This window comes from Aquila chrysaetos, chromosome 21, assembly GCF_900496995.4.
Source record: "Aquila chrysaetos chrysaetos chromosome 21, bAquChr1.4, whole genome shotgun sequence".
In the NCBI taxonomy this organism is placed as follows: Eukaryota; Metazoa; Chordata; class Aves; order Accipitriformes; family Accipitridae; genus Aquila; species Aquila chrysaetos.
Window position 1 is genome coordinate 23,163,426 of NC_044024.1, and position 15,024 is coordinate 23,178,449.

Here is a 15,024-nt window from a genome sequence, read left to right on the forward strand (position 1 = left end):
GCCCAGAACATCAAGTTCCCACTTACCAACATGATCACCAGAACCACGAGGTACTTCAACAGGAGGTATTTAGCATGCAACACTGCTGTGCAGGCACAGACTTCCACACAGCTCTGGTTCCAGCTTCTGTGGTGTTTACCAGAGACCAAGTCTTGCCAAGAGCTATACACAGCCCAGAGCTATGCATTAAATGAACTGTTTTACTTGCAGCAGGTGACTGCCTCCAGCAGAGGAATTAGAGTTGCTCAGCAGAGCAGCCCTGCTGCTATGCTGCTAAAGAGAATCACTGTGGGTATTCACCGAGGACTTAATGTTCAGTACGACTAGGTACAATTAAATTAGATTAACATATGCTTTGGGAAGGAAGTGAGGATCTTTAGAGTTTCTAAAGAAGGAGGAATTTTTGGAGAAGGCTGGGTTTGTACACCTGGGTTCACAGTGCCCTTTGGTCCTCCGACCTCAGGGAGCCAAACTGCTCGCACCAAAGGGGTTGCTGCAATTTGACCGTGCGTGTGTGGGAGCAGCACCTGGCTCCGTAGGATGGGAAAACACCGATCCCTCAAGTGCGGGGAGGCAAGCTGCGTTAGTGCACGAGTTCACAGTGGCAAAAAGCCTCAGCTAATGGTTTTCAATGACAGAGTACTGAAATATTAAAGTAATATGGTCTTTATTTCAGAGTTTATTACATTTGCCAGGCTCAGGAAGACACAGTGAAAAACAAAAATGACTGGCTGGTAGAATCCTATTAGACCCATTAATCACCATCAAGTACTAATATCTGTGTACTACCTCCCTGGTGATATTAATTACTGCAGCCATTGGGGAGAGAGCAATCCAGCCCTGACCCTCGAGTGGTACAGAGTGGCTGCACAGCACTCAGCCCTTCCCTGGCAGGTGCTGCGACTGCCTTAAGCGCTCTTCGACTGCCAAAAAAGCTTCAGGCACCAGGCATGGCTGCTGCCATCATCTCCCTGAACCCACACTTGCTTGAGCGGGCTCTGCGTTTCCCTCTCCAACATGAAACTTCTTTCACCCACCTCTCCTCTACAGCAGCTTTGCCTACAGGAGCACGCAATGACTGTAGCAAGATAAAAACCAGATCTTGCAAACACCAGTCTAAAACATCCTCCACCTTGGATAGCACCACCAAGACCAGTGCAGCAGAAGCAATGCCCACCCTGGTGCCTCTCCTCACCTTTGTTTCTTCCTCTGGAGACGGTTCCAGTAGCTGAGGCAGATACTGCATAGCCCCAGGGACCTGTCCTGCCTCCTGCAGCAGGGACAGGGTCTTCTGCAAGGAGAAGCCTCAGGCACTAAACCCTCTGGAGCCCCCCAGGAGATCTACCCAAGGACACAGCCACCAGGGCTGGGACCTGGTCCCACCACCTCCAGGCAGGGCAGACACAGGGTTATCAACTGGACTCAGACAAACAGATCATCAGACAAGTTCATGGTGATGAGGCAGGTCCAAGGTTGAGCTGGGAAGTCACTCTACAGGTCAAGGTCTGGATCAGGAGTATCAATGGCCAAGGACAGGCATGACTGCAAGTGAACTAGAAACCAGCACCACCCAGGGAAGGAATGATGACCCTGAGCTGAGCTTAAATGGGTTCCTGGGACTATGGGTAGAGGTCCCAGGTGAGGATGGTCAGGGCCATTAAGGCCAATTAGTGCCTTCAGGGCCCTAACAGTCAGCTGTGAGGTCTGACCAGGTTGCTTAAGGCTTGATCCAGTTGGAATTCTGGAAACCTCCCAGGGAGGAGGTGGCACAGCCCCTTTGGGGATGTGCTCCACTGCCCGACTGTTCTCGCTGTGAAAAAGCCTTTTATATCCAACATCTCCCACCCTTGTTTCTTTTGTGTCCATTGTCTTTTGCCCTCCTGCCATGCGCTGCTGTGATAGCCTGCCTCCATCTTCTCAAGCTCTTCTCCCAGGGGCTGGAAAGCTGCTGTCAGGTCCCCCCAAAGCCATCTCTCCCTAGCCCAGTCCCCCAAACTGGACAAAATATTCCAGATGTGGTCAAACAAAAGGGAGATAACCTCTTTCATCCATGTTCATACCACCCAGGTATGCTTTTTCTTTAGAAGGACCATTTTGGGGGCTTTCTCTCTCCATCCATCCATCCATCTATCCATCATTGATCCATCAATTTTTACAATGCAGACCAGAACAGCACATTTTTTAGAGTATGTCCCTGCTGTGTGGTCCCACTGAAACCAGCCTGGCAGGTTGTGGATCTGTGCATAGAGGCTGGAGTGGGAACAATCTCAGGTTGGCAAGAGGAGGCTGAAACAACACTTTTCCTAACTCCCTAAAACTCTTCAAAGTCTTCAGTGCACTCTTAGGAAAACATGTCAGTGTTTCTATCTGAGATGCTTAGAGGCTGGCTTTAAGTGTGGTAGATGTCAAAACATACAAAAAAGCCAAGTATTTCACGTCCTGAATGGATTTAGACTTTTTTTTTTTTGTGTAGAACTGTAGTTAGCAACATCCCCAGCCCAGGCAGCTCTTCCCACAGTGTAGCAACAGACCCATCCTGCTCCCAAGAGCTGGAAGAAGCCTGGGGACTTTTTACAAGCCCCCTTTTAGTTGTGGGTCCCCAGGGAATGGGGATGAACTGGTCTCCGTGGTGCTCCCGTCATCCCTGCATCCCATGGCCGCAACCAGCTCCCTTGCACCCTGTTGCTGCTGGGGCTTAATGGGGTCCATCATAACGAGGGGTACATGGGAGCCCTCCAGCCTTCAGCAGAGCAAGCGACCCCCCCCCGCAGGCAGCGGTGGCTGGCCAAGCGACAGCAGAGACCTTTCCTATTGAAACCCGTCCTTGCAAACGCGGCTTTGCGGCAGCGGTGCCGTTTGCTGCGTGTCCTCCGTGCTACAGAAATGTAAAATGAATTTATTTTTTCCCTTTTCTTTCCAGCCCCCCCCGTCAAGGTCGTATTTATATTTATTAGATTCATCTTAATGGCTCCCGGGGAGTGCTGTGCTGACGCCCAGAACAAATCACGGTGCCGGGGAAGGACAGGGAGAGTTACCGGAGAGTTATTCAGGAGAGCGGGTGCGCGGTGACCACCAGCGAGCAGGCGTGATGTCCCGCACAAGGGACATCCCGGGGCAGCTCTTTCTGCTGGAGGAGTTCACATCCCGGACGAGACGCTTGAGGTTTCATCTTGCGATGTTTAAAGATCAAAGCCTGCCTGCAAGCCTTCATCCCAGCAGGCAGGGGGAAGAGGGGTGGGCAGACAAAGTGGCCGCAGATGCGGTGACCTTTGCATCCTGGGCGAAAGGAATTTGGAAGTAAAATGCCAGCCCCATCAGGCTGCTTCGCGTCCAAATCTGCCGCTCGCTCCCGCTGCTCTTCAGAGGTGCTGGGGAGCCTGCGCTGGCCTTGATCTGCTCTTGCTATTTGTTTCAATTGATTTATTTTCAGGTTTGTGGAGAGGAAGAAAGCAGTAAATAAATAAATAACCTCCCATCCCCACCCGCAGCATCTCGGATCCCGGCAAGCTCCTTGCAGACTGCCAACTCTGCAGGGTGATGGAAATCACCTCCACTCCCTGCCTCTCCCCAGCAGTGCCCGGCAAGCCATCCATCACTCGCTGCCCTCAGCCTTGAGAACAGAAAGTCCGTGGGGTCAGCGGCCCTGTCCCCCCCCCCGGCTTTGTCCTGTCCTGCTAAACTCAGACACCCTTGGGTTTGGCAGCCGTGCTGGGTAGGGAGGCCGGTTTCATGGAGCTGCGCTGCTCTACGGACGGTGCTTCAGAAAGCAGCTCGCGTGGAGGACCTGCTGGTTGAGAGGGAGAGGGCAAGGTGGGCAAGGTGTCCACATGTTCCCCCCGGCTGCCCCCGTTATCCCCTGCCCTCCCCTTTCCTCCAGCCCTGAGAGCTACCTGGCAGCACTGCAGCGGGGTGGAGGGACGGGGAACTGCTCGCGGTGGCCCCAGAAGACCTGTGCTTCGTGTGATTGCACCCCAAGGAGAAGCATTTGCCTGGGATGGGATGACCGGAGCGATGCAACCGAGCCTCGCAGGCAAGAGATATTTTTACTGTAAGCCTGCGAAAGAGATGCTGCATCCCGACTGGCACCGTGTGGGCATCTCCTCCGATGCTGGCCGGCAGTCCTGCCTCTGCCTGCAGCCTGTCACTGGTGTCCTGGCCCCTCCGACAGCTAAAGCGAGGAGTGTCGGTGAAGCCGAGGCACCGGGAGCGCACGGTTCCTTTTTGTGGTGCTGATATTGCAAACGAAAGGCCGTGTTTTCCAGGTCGCTCTGCCTGTTCTCCACATCTGCTGGTACCCCCTCCTGCCTGGCTGCAGCTGCGCAATGCGGGAGGAGACCGGCTGATCTCCCTGCAGCTGGTCTAAGCTGTTGGTGTGACACCACAAGGAAAAGAAGCTAGGCTTGCTACCACAGCTTGCCTTGCGACGATGCCGGCGGCAGGGATGTGCTAGAGCTCTGCCGAGGCAGCTCGGCAGGGACGCTACTTCTCGGGTGCGTGTGCTTGTGACCCAGCATCTGCTCCCGTTCACGCACAGCCCCGTCACTGCACTGCCCCGGTGCAGCCCGGCATCTTCCCACGCCGATCTGCTGCAGGAGTCCGGGGGGTTTAATTGTATGGGAGACCTGAAGAGGTGGTCTCCTTCCTCGGCTAACTGGAGCAGGACAAAGGTGCAGGTGCTGTTCTTAAAGGAGCCTTACCTTGGGCTGATTCAAAGGTTTTCTTGTGGATTCTCCCTGCATGATGCATCTAAGACCTATCACACTGGTGGGCAAGACCACGTGTTTCTCTTCCCATGTGCCTGGGAAGGGAGCACTACTTCTCTGGGTCGAACGGGACTGCAGTCTTGTGAATACACTTTGATTCTTCATCCCAATATTTCACCTGCGCCAGCTCCAGCTCCCTCCAGCGCTTGAACTGCTGACACCAGGGTGTATCGCATCTGCTGGGAGAGGCTTCTGGCATCACATCGGCACTCGGGCAGCTCCCTGCAGAGCGGTTGTGTCCCCACAGTAGTTAGAAATCTTCACTCTCTTTAAGTTGAATCAGAGTCACTGTCATTTGCCTGGTATTTATCAAGACCTAACTTGCAGACTGCATATAAAAAAAAAAGAGGGGAAAAAAATCCTTCTTTGCTTGCTGGCCTGCAGGAAATAAAGGGCAGAGTCCTCTGCACCAGCTTGCAGGTAGCAGCTCTGTTATCTGCACTGCAGCTTGCTGTTGCATTACTCTCTGCACTCGCTCAGAAAATGCCAGGGCAGGACAGCATTTGCAGAGCTCAGCCAGCCTATCCGGCAGGGTTACTCAGCAAGAACAGCCCCGAAAGCAAGAGCGAGCCCAGGATGATTGCTATTAAACAGGGACAAATTATATGCCCCAGCAGCAGATACCATTCAGCCTCACTGAATAAACACAGCTGAGAAGATTTCCATATAAAACAGAGCTTTGCGGTGCAATCTCGATTGGCTTTTGGTCCAGAACAGAGCCGCAAGGTGTTGCTCATGCATTTTAGGATGCTACTAGTGTAATAAATAATAAATGGTTTGATACGAGCAGTAATTAGGTGTCGCCCTCACTGGGGATGAGGCGGGGGGGTGGTCAGCTGCACGGGCAGCGTGCCTGAGGCTGGGAGGCGAGGGGGGTCCGTCGGGATACCCGCTGGAGCGACTCCGCCTAATCCCTGTGGCCGGACAACGCGCCTGGACGCGGCATAGAGCCAGACGTGCTGCTCGGGGACCCCGGCAGCAGCGAGGGGCAGGCGGGACCCAGCTGGGGGGGGTGTTTTGGGCGAGTCGAGCCGGTGGGATCGGTGGCACCCAGACACTGCCTTCCCGGGCGGCCGCTTTCGTGAGCAGAAAGGAAAGTCGCTCGGAAGAAGGGAGGCGAGGTTCATAAATCAGGGACTGCGGATCACACGAGTGGCATTTACGGCTCCCCCAGCACCGGTGCGCTGCTGGGGAATGATGCAGAGCCCTTGCCCAGCTCGGCTCTGCTCCCGGAGCATTTCGGCACCTCCCGTCTCCTAACCCATCCAAACCCTCCATTTCTCGACTGGGAAATGCCACCTTGTGCTGTGCCCTCCCCTTCTGCCTGGCACAGGGAGTCGTGCCCAGCACCCTTTCCCCGCACCTCCACTTCTGGCAGAGCTGATGGAGACGGCTCCTGCAGGTGAATCTATACATGGTTGCTTTAAAGCGAAGCAGAAGCAGCTCTTGAATAGATAAGTCTATAAGCACTTGACAGATCCCTATCTCCCCAAGAGGGCAGAGCTCTAATCACAACACGCCACCCGGCAGGTATTTTTTCAGATTTAATAACTTCAAGGAGTACCAGTTAACCCCAGGGCACACCTGCGGTGGCTGTATCTTTCCTAGATCTTTGACAGCATTGGACGCCTTGCAAGCCTTTCCTTCGGCCAATATTTCTCTAACTTATCATGACATCACCTATGTTCTGCTAAAATAACAGTGTTCTTTCCGTCATGCAGACATTGCTGGGTGAGGGAGGGTGTCAGCTCCTCTGGGAACATCTGGCCACAAAAAAGAAATTTAGGACAAGAGATCTGGGAAAACTCTATGTATCTCTGCAGATGTCCTGGAGACTGAAATGTTCAAGCAGAGAGGTCAGGGTCCTCAGGTTTAGGAGACCCTCCTCTCCCAGTATGATGCAGTTTTGCTGAGCTGGGAGGGGTGGGCCTGTTCTCTGAGGACCAAGAGCATCCATGTAGCGTGTCCTGAAATGAGCCAGTTTTCTGTGACCCGAATCGTCTAATTGAGGCAGGAGAAAAGGCTCTCCCGTGTCCTGGTCCCATGGCATCCTCTAAGTATATAAAATACTTCTCCCTGCTAGCAGCTTCCATAGCATCCGTGCTTGAAACAACTGCGGGAGCTCGCGTGTGCTTTTTCCGTCTGGGGGTGTGTGGCTGTGGGATGTACGTGTGCCTTTTTTGCTGTGGAGGGAGCACCTGCCTGCCACAAACACCCAACCCGCTGTGTGAAATTGCCGAGGACGTCTGTCCCCGACGTGGTTTCGCCTGCGAGACGCGTTGGCGTGCTCTGCCCGGCTGTCTGACCGCCGAGCCGTGGGTGCTTTGAGTGCAGCAGCACACGGGTGCTCTCTGCCTGGGTCGCCTGTCCTGTCCTGCACTCCTTTTTACAAAGACGTGCCGTGAAATGGAGCTTTTCACACAGACCTATCCAGGCTGGGAACGGTAAATTCAGTTAAACAGTAAACTGTGTTTTTTGCAGCAGTGTCTGCTGCACAATACCTCATCCATCCGTGCTGCAGCAACAGCAGGGCAGCCGTCCCATGCATAATTGAGCTCTATGGAGAGCAACCGAGACAGGGAAATGTTTTTATTTCCACCGTGCTGGCATCCTGCTGGAAAAGCCTCCTTGGAAAGCTGCCGGGGCTCCTGCTGCAATTAACCTCACCGAGGGCACCTGCAGGCAGGAGGTCCCCAGGGAGCCCAAGCCCGGAGTCTGCTGGGAAGAGCGGGAGCAGCATCATTAACTTGGCGTTTCTGGAGGTGTCTGTGCCCGGGGGAGGTGGGTCAGCACGCACCCGGGTGCTAACGAGGACGTCGGGGACCCTGGCAATGAGCCATCACTGCGGATCGAAAGGCAGGATGGGGCTGTAGGAGGGAGCGAGGAGGGTAAAGTGCTTCCAGGCACAAACTCCTGCGCTTCTGAGGAGGAAGATTTGGGTCAAATTTGGTGATCTGTGTTCAGTTAAACAGGTAACAGGCAGAAAGGGAGAGCTGCCCGTGGGGAGCAACCCAGCGCCCACGGGTGGGACCGTGGAAGGGGCTGTGTCCCTTTGGTGGGGTTTCACCTCTCCTGCTTGCACCTACCCACCTCTGTCCCGGGAGGACGATGTATCCAGGGAAGAAACATTATCTGGGGTATTTCCCCTTCTCCTTATGGCAAACACTGAGATGGTTTGTGGCTTCTCCTGACCCTGCTTTCAGCAAGGAGGCTGGGATGATCCTGCTTCTCCAGGGTCCCACAGTTCACATCCCCCCTTTCCTTCCCTCTCCCTTTTTTTCTCTGGCTACACACTTCGAGCAGGCAATATTCTGCCAGAGGAGACCTGCTGCACGCACCCCAAAGGAGAGGAGCTGCCGGGTTAAGGACTCCTGGGCTCCTTCAGCCCCATGGGCCGTGCAGACAGTGACAAGCTGCTGGGACCAAACAAGCCTCCAGCTGTGCTTGGAGGCAGCACTGGGTTCATAATTAAATTCCCAGGCTTGGCAAACCAGGGCAAGGAAAAGCTGCCTGGAAAGCCCCTGCCTGCGCCGTCGTGGGAAGCAGCACATCACTTCAGAGGGAAGGTGGTCCAGCTTCTCACACCACTGCCCACCCCGTGAGAAGCCTTGGTTTGCAGTAGCATGACCCCTCAGCCTAAGGCACAAGAAGAGAGGGAAAGTTTGGGCCCATCAGGCAGAATTTAGGGGCTGGTGTTGTTTGGAAACAGCAGGAGGAAACCACTGCATCATCCCAGAGCCCTTCACATGGCCCGAAGCAAAGCATCGTGTTGACGTTGCTGGCGTTCTGCACTTTATGGGGCCCTTTAAAATGAAAAAGAAAAAAAAAAAAAGAGCAGATGTCATTTTAAAGGAAGAAAATGTTGCCCCGAAGCCAGGAAATCCTGAAGTATCGTAAGAGAAAATCAAATGCAAACGTTTAAAGAAATGTCAACAAAAGATGTCCTGACGCTTTCAAAAAGGTTCCCCTCATGTTTTGGACTAAAGCTATTTGTCAGGTTTGACCTCAGTTTGCAGTTACTGAGGTCTCTCTCCCCTCCTTTCCTTTTTGGGCAAAATTCCCAGCAGCCAGAGATGTCACCCACCCCTGAGCACCAGCAAAGCCAGCTGGGGAGCCAGCTGTGTGTCCCCAGCTCCTGGTCCTGGGGTAGGTACACGGCCCAGCTTCTGGTCCCCTTCACCAGGCTCCCGTCTCCAGAGGGAGCTGGCAGGGCTCGGGGAGGACTTCCAGCTCAGCCCTTTCTCCTACTACTCCAAAACATTTTGTAAACTCTCCCCAAGGCTTTTTCCTTTTGTTAGTGCCTCCGCCTCTAGAAAAGATGCTTCCTTTGACAGATGAAGCAAGTGTAGAATGAACGCTGCGACCCAAACATTGTTTTCTTCACAGTGCAGCAGGGGAAATTCAGGTTGCTCTAGGAAGATGTTATTTTGTTCTCTAAACCGTTCCCAGTTCTGCTGTTGTCTGTGAAAATCACACCTTGAAACACATAGCAGTGAGCGTTGCTGCTGCTGGCCATCCCTTCCTGACAGCCTCCCGAGGCTGAGCTGGTTTTGTTCCCTCTAGGGCAGAGCAGAGCTGTGCTGCCTTTCTGGGGACTGGCTCCCAAAAGGATACCCCAGCAGGATACATTCCCAAAGGATAGCCCATATCCCAGCAGGATATCCAGAAGTGAGCATGGCTGAGGATGCCCTGTGTGGGGGGAAGCCAGCAGAGGGGATACGAGTGCTGTCACGGCCAACGTCCCCAGGGCTCGGGGATGAACCCTGGCTGATTTTACTTACAAGCAGAGATGCAGACTACGAGCCCACCCTCCATGGTGGGTCCTTCCCACCTGCCACCCTGAGCTCCATCCTGGAAGACCGTTTCTCCTGTGCCTTTCCCATCTGTGGCTGCAGGTCCTCCTGGCAGAGTTTCTTGTTCCCTGGAGTTCCCAGTTTCTTGGAGCCTGCTGTAAAGGGGTGGCTAGAGCAGAGAGAGAGACCAAAAAGAGCAGTCAGACGGCAATAACCTCACAGAAGAGAGCATCGCATCTATGGAGCAGAAAGCACATGGGTGAAAGCTGGTGGGTGATAACACCCATGCGCTGGTGCAGGGCTAAGCCCCTAAGCAGGGAGAGAGAAAACTTGATACTCTCAGAATAACTCAATGCCAAGATCACTCAGCAATCCATTAACTGTCCTTATCCCTGACCGGCCACCAACCTGCGCCTGCAGGGTGCCGAACCCGCAGCCACAGCAAAAATGCAATTTCCTGAGCCCTGGATGCCCAGGGGCTTGATCCCAGCTGAGACAGCTGGAGGGGAAGAACATCATGTCATGCCACCTCTGGCCAGGTCTACTGGCAACTTCCCCAGAGTACTTGGCACTTCACCCTGAACCACAGTGAATTGTAAATCTGTGAGTTTTCAGGGGAAGGAGAAACACTGCAAGACCCCAGAGGTGGCTCCCTGCAGGGAATCACGCCATCAAAACGAGCACTGCAAGATCAACATTTTGGGAACCGTTGGTTGCTTCTGCGCTTGGAGCACGTCAATGGCAGATAACTTGCATCTGCCTCTGAAAGCAAGAGATTAGTCTAATTTAGTACGAGCTTCAATATCAGCAACAAAATCTAATTACAAGGATGTGTCAGGCTCATTGATCACTTTAAACAGCAATGCCAAAAGTTTGGCCCATTGCATAAGAACTGCAGCATGTCTCCACTCTGCGCTGTTTTATCAGGGGAAGTCGCTTCCCCAATTAGCTTGTATTGACAGGAGCGCAGTGCTGTGCTGATGACAGTGCGTGGCTTGTGTTATATTAAAAATATAATTTGTGCTTACTGGAAATAATAAAAGGCAATTCCAGAAATACTCGGTGGAAATGCACTAGATTCCAAGGATTTTTCACAGTAAATGGGATGTCTGCACCAGCCAGACCCCAGCACTTCCAGCATGTCTGGCTAAGGGAGGATGCGAAGCAAGGACGTCAGAGCCCTCTGTGCCCCTCTTCCCAGTGTTCCCTCTAGCAGACAAAGTACCAGGAGCTCTTCTGCCATCAGCAAATCCATCAGCCAATTTCGAGCCTTCTGGGCTCTGTGTGGTAGGTGATGCTCGTCTAAAGGAAGCCACAGCCCTGCCCCTGCCAGGGCAGCTTTCAGACTGGCAGTAACACGCTCGCAGCTTTCTTTGTGATGGTTTAATGCTTCTGCAGACTTGGCAGCAAAAATGGGAGGAGGAGTGGAAAAAGTGACAACTGAACAGAGGCTTTCTGGACCTCAGAGCAGGGCCAGGCTTGTGCAAAACGTCTTATTTATTGCCTGTCTCTGCTCTAGCTCTGGAATATTGTCAGAGGTGCTTGGTGGGGTTTGCATGGACAGACTGTAGCTCATCCTCAGCAGCTGTGGGCTGGAGAACAAGCCAAAGCCTCCGAGGTCCAAACTCAGCTCTCAGACTGGTTCAACCTGTGACCTGGGGCAGACACCAAGTAGCCCAATGTGCCTCAGTGAGAAGGATTGCTACCTCAGGGAGACAATATTCTGTTTTCTTTCATTTTTTCTGTGCTCAGACATCCCCCAAGAGCCCATTCCTTCCTGCAGGCTCAGCATACCCAGCGTGTCACCTCATGGCAGGGGCTACTAAATTAGGGATGAAGGAAGCAAGGCACAAGGTGGTACAGCTCCAGACAGCAGGACATTCAGCTGCTGGGGGATTAGAGCTGCAAATGCCTCTGGGTGCTGAGAAGGGAGAAGAACAGGGGCAAGCGAGGGCTGGAAAGTCTGTCACCTAGCTGCCCTCAAGAAATTCAGGGCTTTGAGCCTTCACCAGGGGTTGCCTCAGCTGTTGGGTCATACCTGTGCTACAGACTATGATCTGTCACCTCCAGGAGAAGGGTGCATGCAGAGGAAGGGGTGCCAGGCTCCAGGCGTGGGTCTGTGTCTCTTTCTGTGGGCACAGAGACCTCCTCAGGACAAGGGGAAGGGCTGTGCAGCCTCTTGGCAAGGCTTGGGCACATGGGTTTGGATGGAAGTTGTCCTGGTCCCTCCTCCACCTTTCCATTGCTGACCATTGCAGAGAGGTTCGTGGGGAAGGAAGAACACCTGAAGAAATCTTATAGGATTGAGCCCAGCATCCCCATGGCTGCACCCAGGGAGGTGTGGAGCACGTTGCACCCCACTACACCCAGCACACGAGCCCCACTGGCTCCTGTAAGGTCTTTATCCAAAGAACCAGACTCAGCCCTTAAGGTCTCCCGTCACAGCAGCACCCATGCACAGAAGAGACACAAAAACCCATCATTTGCCAAAACTCCTGCCTGTTCCCCAACACACAATACTTAAGCAAGTCTAAAAACAGCTTGCCCGGCTGCAATGTTGTCATAACAGATCTATAACCAGGCCCTTGCCTGCTTCTCAAGTATTATTATTACACCCCGTTAACTCTCTCCAGGGAGGCAGCCCCCAGCCAAGGGCATCAGGCACCTCCATGGGGACAGGGCAGGTCTGCGCTCCAGTCAGGACCAGGCCGTTTCCTATAGAAACGCAGCCCTTCAACATATGCAAATCTACTCAGATTCAAAGTTTGCATCCTCCAAAAAGAGATCATCACAGCCAGACAGAGGAAAAAAAAGTCTGTCAACATTTACATAGCAGAAATAGGGTTGGGGGGGGCTTTTTGCTCCTCTGGGGCAGGAAGGTTTTATTGTTTTGTGCAATGCCTCTGCACAAGGAACAGTCCCCACACACAAACCCATCATTTCAGAGTTCCCACCGTCCTGCTTCGAGTGCAATATCTTCCAAGGGACACATTGTCACCCCACAAAAAGAAGAGCAGATAGGAAAACATTTTAAAAGATAAAATAAAGCTTAGTCAGTCAGGGACCCTCTTGATACCGAGTCAAGATGCATTTTGGATGAGGAGTTCTTTTATAGATGGGCTGACGTCTGTTCAAGACAAGAGTCCTGTAGCGTGAGGGAGACAATGAGGACCGAGCAGTTCAGTAATGGGTTTTAGTGTGTATCACCACAGCTCCCGCAATATCCAACGAAGCAAATGATTGCATCTGCGGCATCAATCATTTAGTGTCATTAGACAAGAAGCTCTGTCACAAGATGAGCATCTCCTGCTTGGAAAATAAGTGTCTCAGCTTTGCCTTGGTGCTGATGCATCAGCAGGGGACCCATTATCCTGTGACAACTCTCTCTAGCTGGTATCATTCCTGCCTGCAGAAAACCAGAAACACAAGAACCTTCTTTGCTACCCAGATGTGCTTGTGCAATGGGTATTTAATCTTTGAATTTCAGATGTACAGGATGCCACATGGCCCAAGAGTTTATCACCAAACTGCAGGAAAAGCCAAACATCTCCTGTGCTCCGAGTTTGCTCACAAGGCTGCTGCAGTGAGCCGGTGCCTGGGCCAAGTGGGTCTCAGGGAGACAAATCTAAGTCTAAAATGGATGTGAGGGGAAGGACAACAGCAGAACATCTCTGATTGCACCTGACATTCACCAGGCTTATCTCTGGGTAGGATCATTAAACTCCCTGTATTTGCGAACAGCAAGTGATACACATTCCTTTATTCACTAGCACTTGGTTGAGTCCCCAGAAAGAAACTTTTCTAGTTATATCAGTTGCCAAATGAGGTTAGTAATTATTCACAGCCCTGAGATAATACATACCCCTGATCAGGCGGTCGCCATCCATAAAGGCATGGTCAAAGGCATGAGCTATTATCCGAACATTTGCTCTCCTTGGGAAGCTCATTTCCATACAGAACTGCACCTTGTGCAATATATCTCCAGGAGCGATCACTTAATGCCTCAGCTCCAGGGAACAGGACCAAAAAAAGTGAGTGAAAACTATTGATCTCATTTTAAGTAGAGCTGTATCTATTAATCTGAGAACACTAATCACTGGGGGTTTGACAAGAACATGAGGTTTCCAGTGCCGCATTAACACTCTCCATCCTCTTGGGCAAAGCCTGAGGAAGACAGAGCTGCTTTCACGGCTTGGCCTAATGGCATGCACAGAGCGGTCTCAGAGGCATCAACAGGCAGGAAAGCCTTGCAAGAGGTACCTCTCGCTGCACACACAAACACACATTATTCCTCGTGTCTGACAACTTCTTTGACCAGAAGAATAACATGGAAGAGATGTTCCTGAGAAGCCTCAAGGACAATCTTCATATTAGTGTTATCCCCATGAGCCTAGACTGGATGTGGCATTATGAAGGTGGGAGTACAGTGGCTTCTTGTCTCCTCAGGGGGATTTATCATTTCATTATTTTCATCTTTCAGCAAGCCAAAAATGACATAACAAAGCTAAAGGGTTTTGCAGGAATAAAAAAAAAAAAAAAAAAAAAGCAAAGAAACTCCTTCCTAGTTGAATTTATTTCCTAACTTTAGATAGGGTGGGCTGTAAAACTCTTAGCAAGCAGCAAGGGGGTATGAATGAGGACACAGGCTTAAATCTGAGCCCAGGTGAGGAGAAGGAGGACCCATCCTCCTGCTGCTGCCAGAAAGGACGAAGGAAGCAGTGTTTACTGGAGGGTGTTTTTCACTGCTGAGACTCAGCTGCGATTTTCCAAGCCAGCACTGCTGCTCCCAGTCATAGTGGTGCCTGCATTGCTCGATTACAGAAGCACAGCTGAAATTTCAATGCTTATTTTTACCCATTTTCCTCAGTTTTCTAGGGGACAACTGCCTGAGCCAGGCAGTCAAGGGTGGGGAGAGTCAATTCCCTAAGTGAAAAGAAAATCAAACCCAACTGAGGCAGAAATAGAAGAGTCTAACACAAGCTATCGAGTGACCCTCCAAGAAGAACTCCTAGACATTTTTCCCTGCTACTCTTACCCCTGGCAGAAACCCATCTTGCAGAGCGGTGACTTGTCACCACTCTCCCACCCCTGCTGCCAGCCTGGGTCATGTCCTTCTTCTCTCATCCCCAACCTCAGGTTCCCAGTCTTCCCTCCTAAGAGCCTCATAAGCATAAAAACATCTCAGCCAGCTTCTTGTTTTATGCATGAGCGAAGCCTTTGGAAGGAAGGAGAAGACATTTCAGGATGCTGTGTAAGCTGAGGTCATTCTCAGTGACAATCCTCAGCTCAGCCCACCACTGTGGTCTTCTGCCCCTCCAGCAGCCAAGCCGCAGCTTGCACTGGGCTGGAGCAAGCTGCCTGGATGTCTGGCCATAGGAAAGCAACACTTACTAGGGGAATCTCCAGCAAGGGGGTCAGGGTAGAGCTGTACAAAGCACCTCTCCAGATGGAGGCATCAGGCTTTGGTT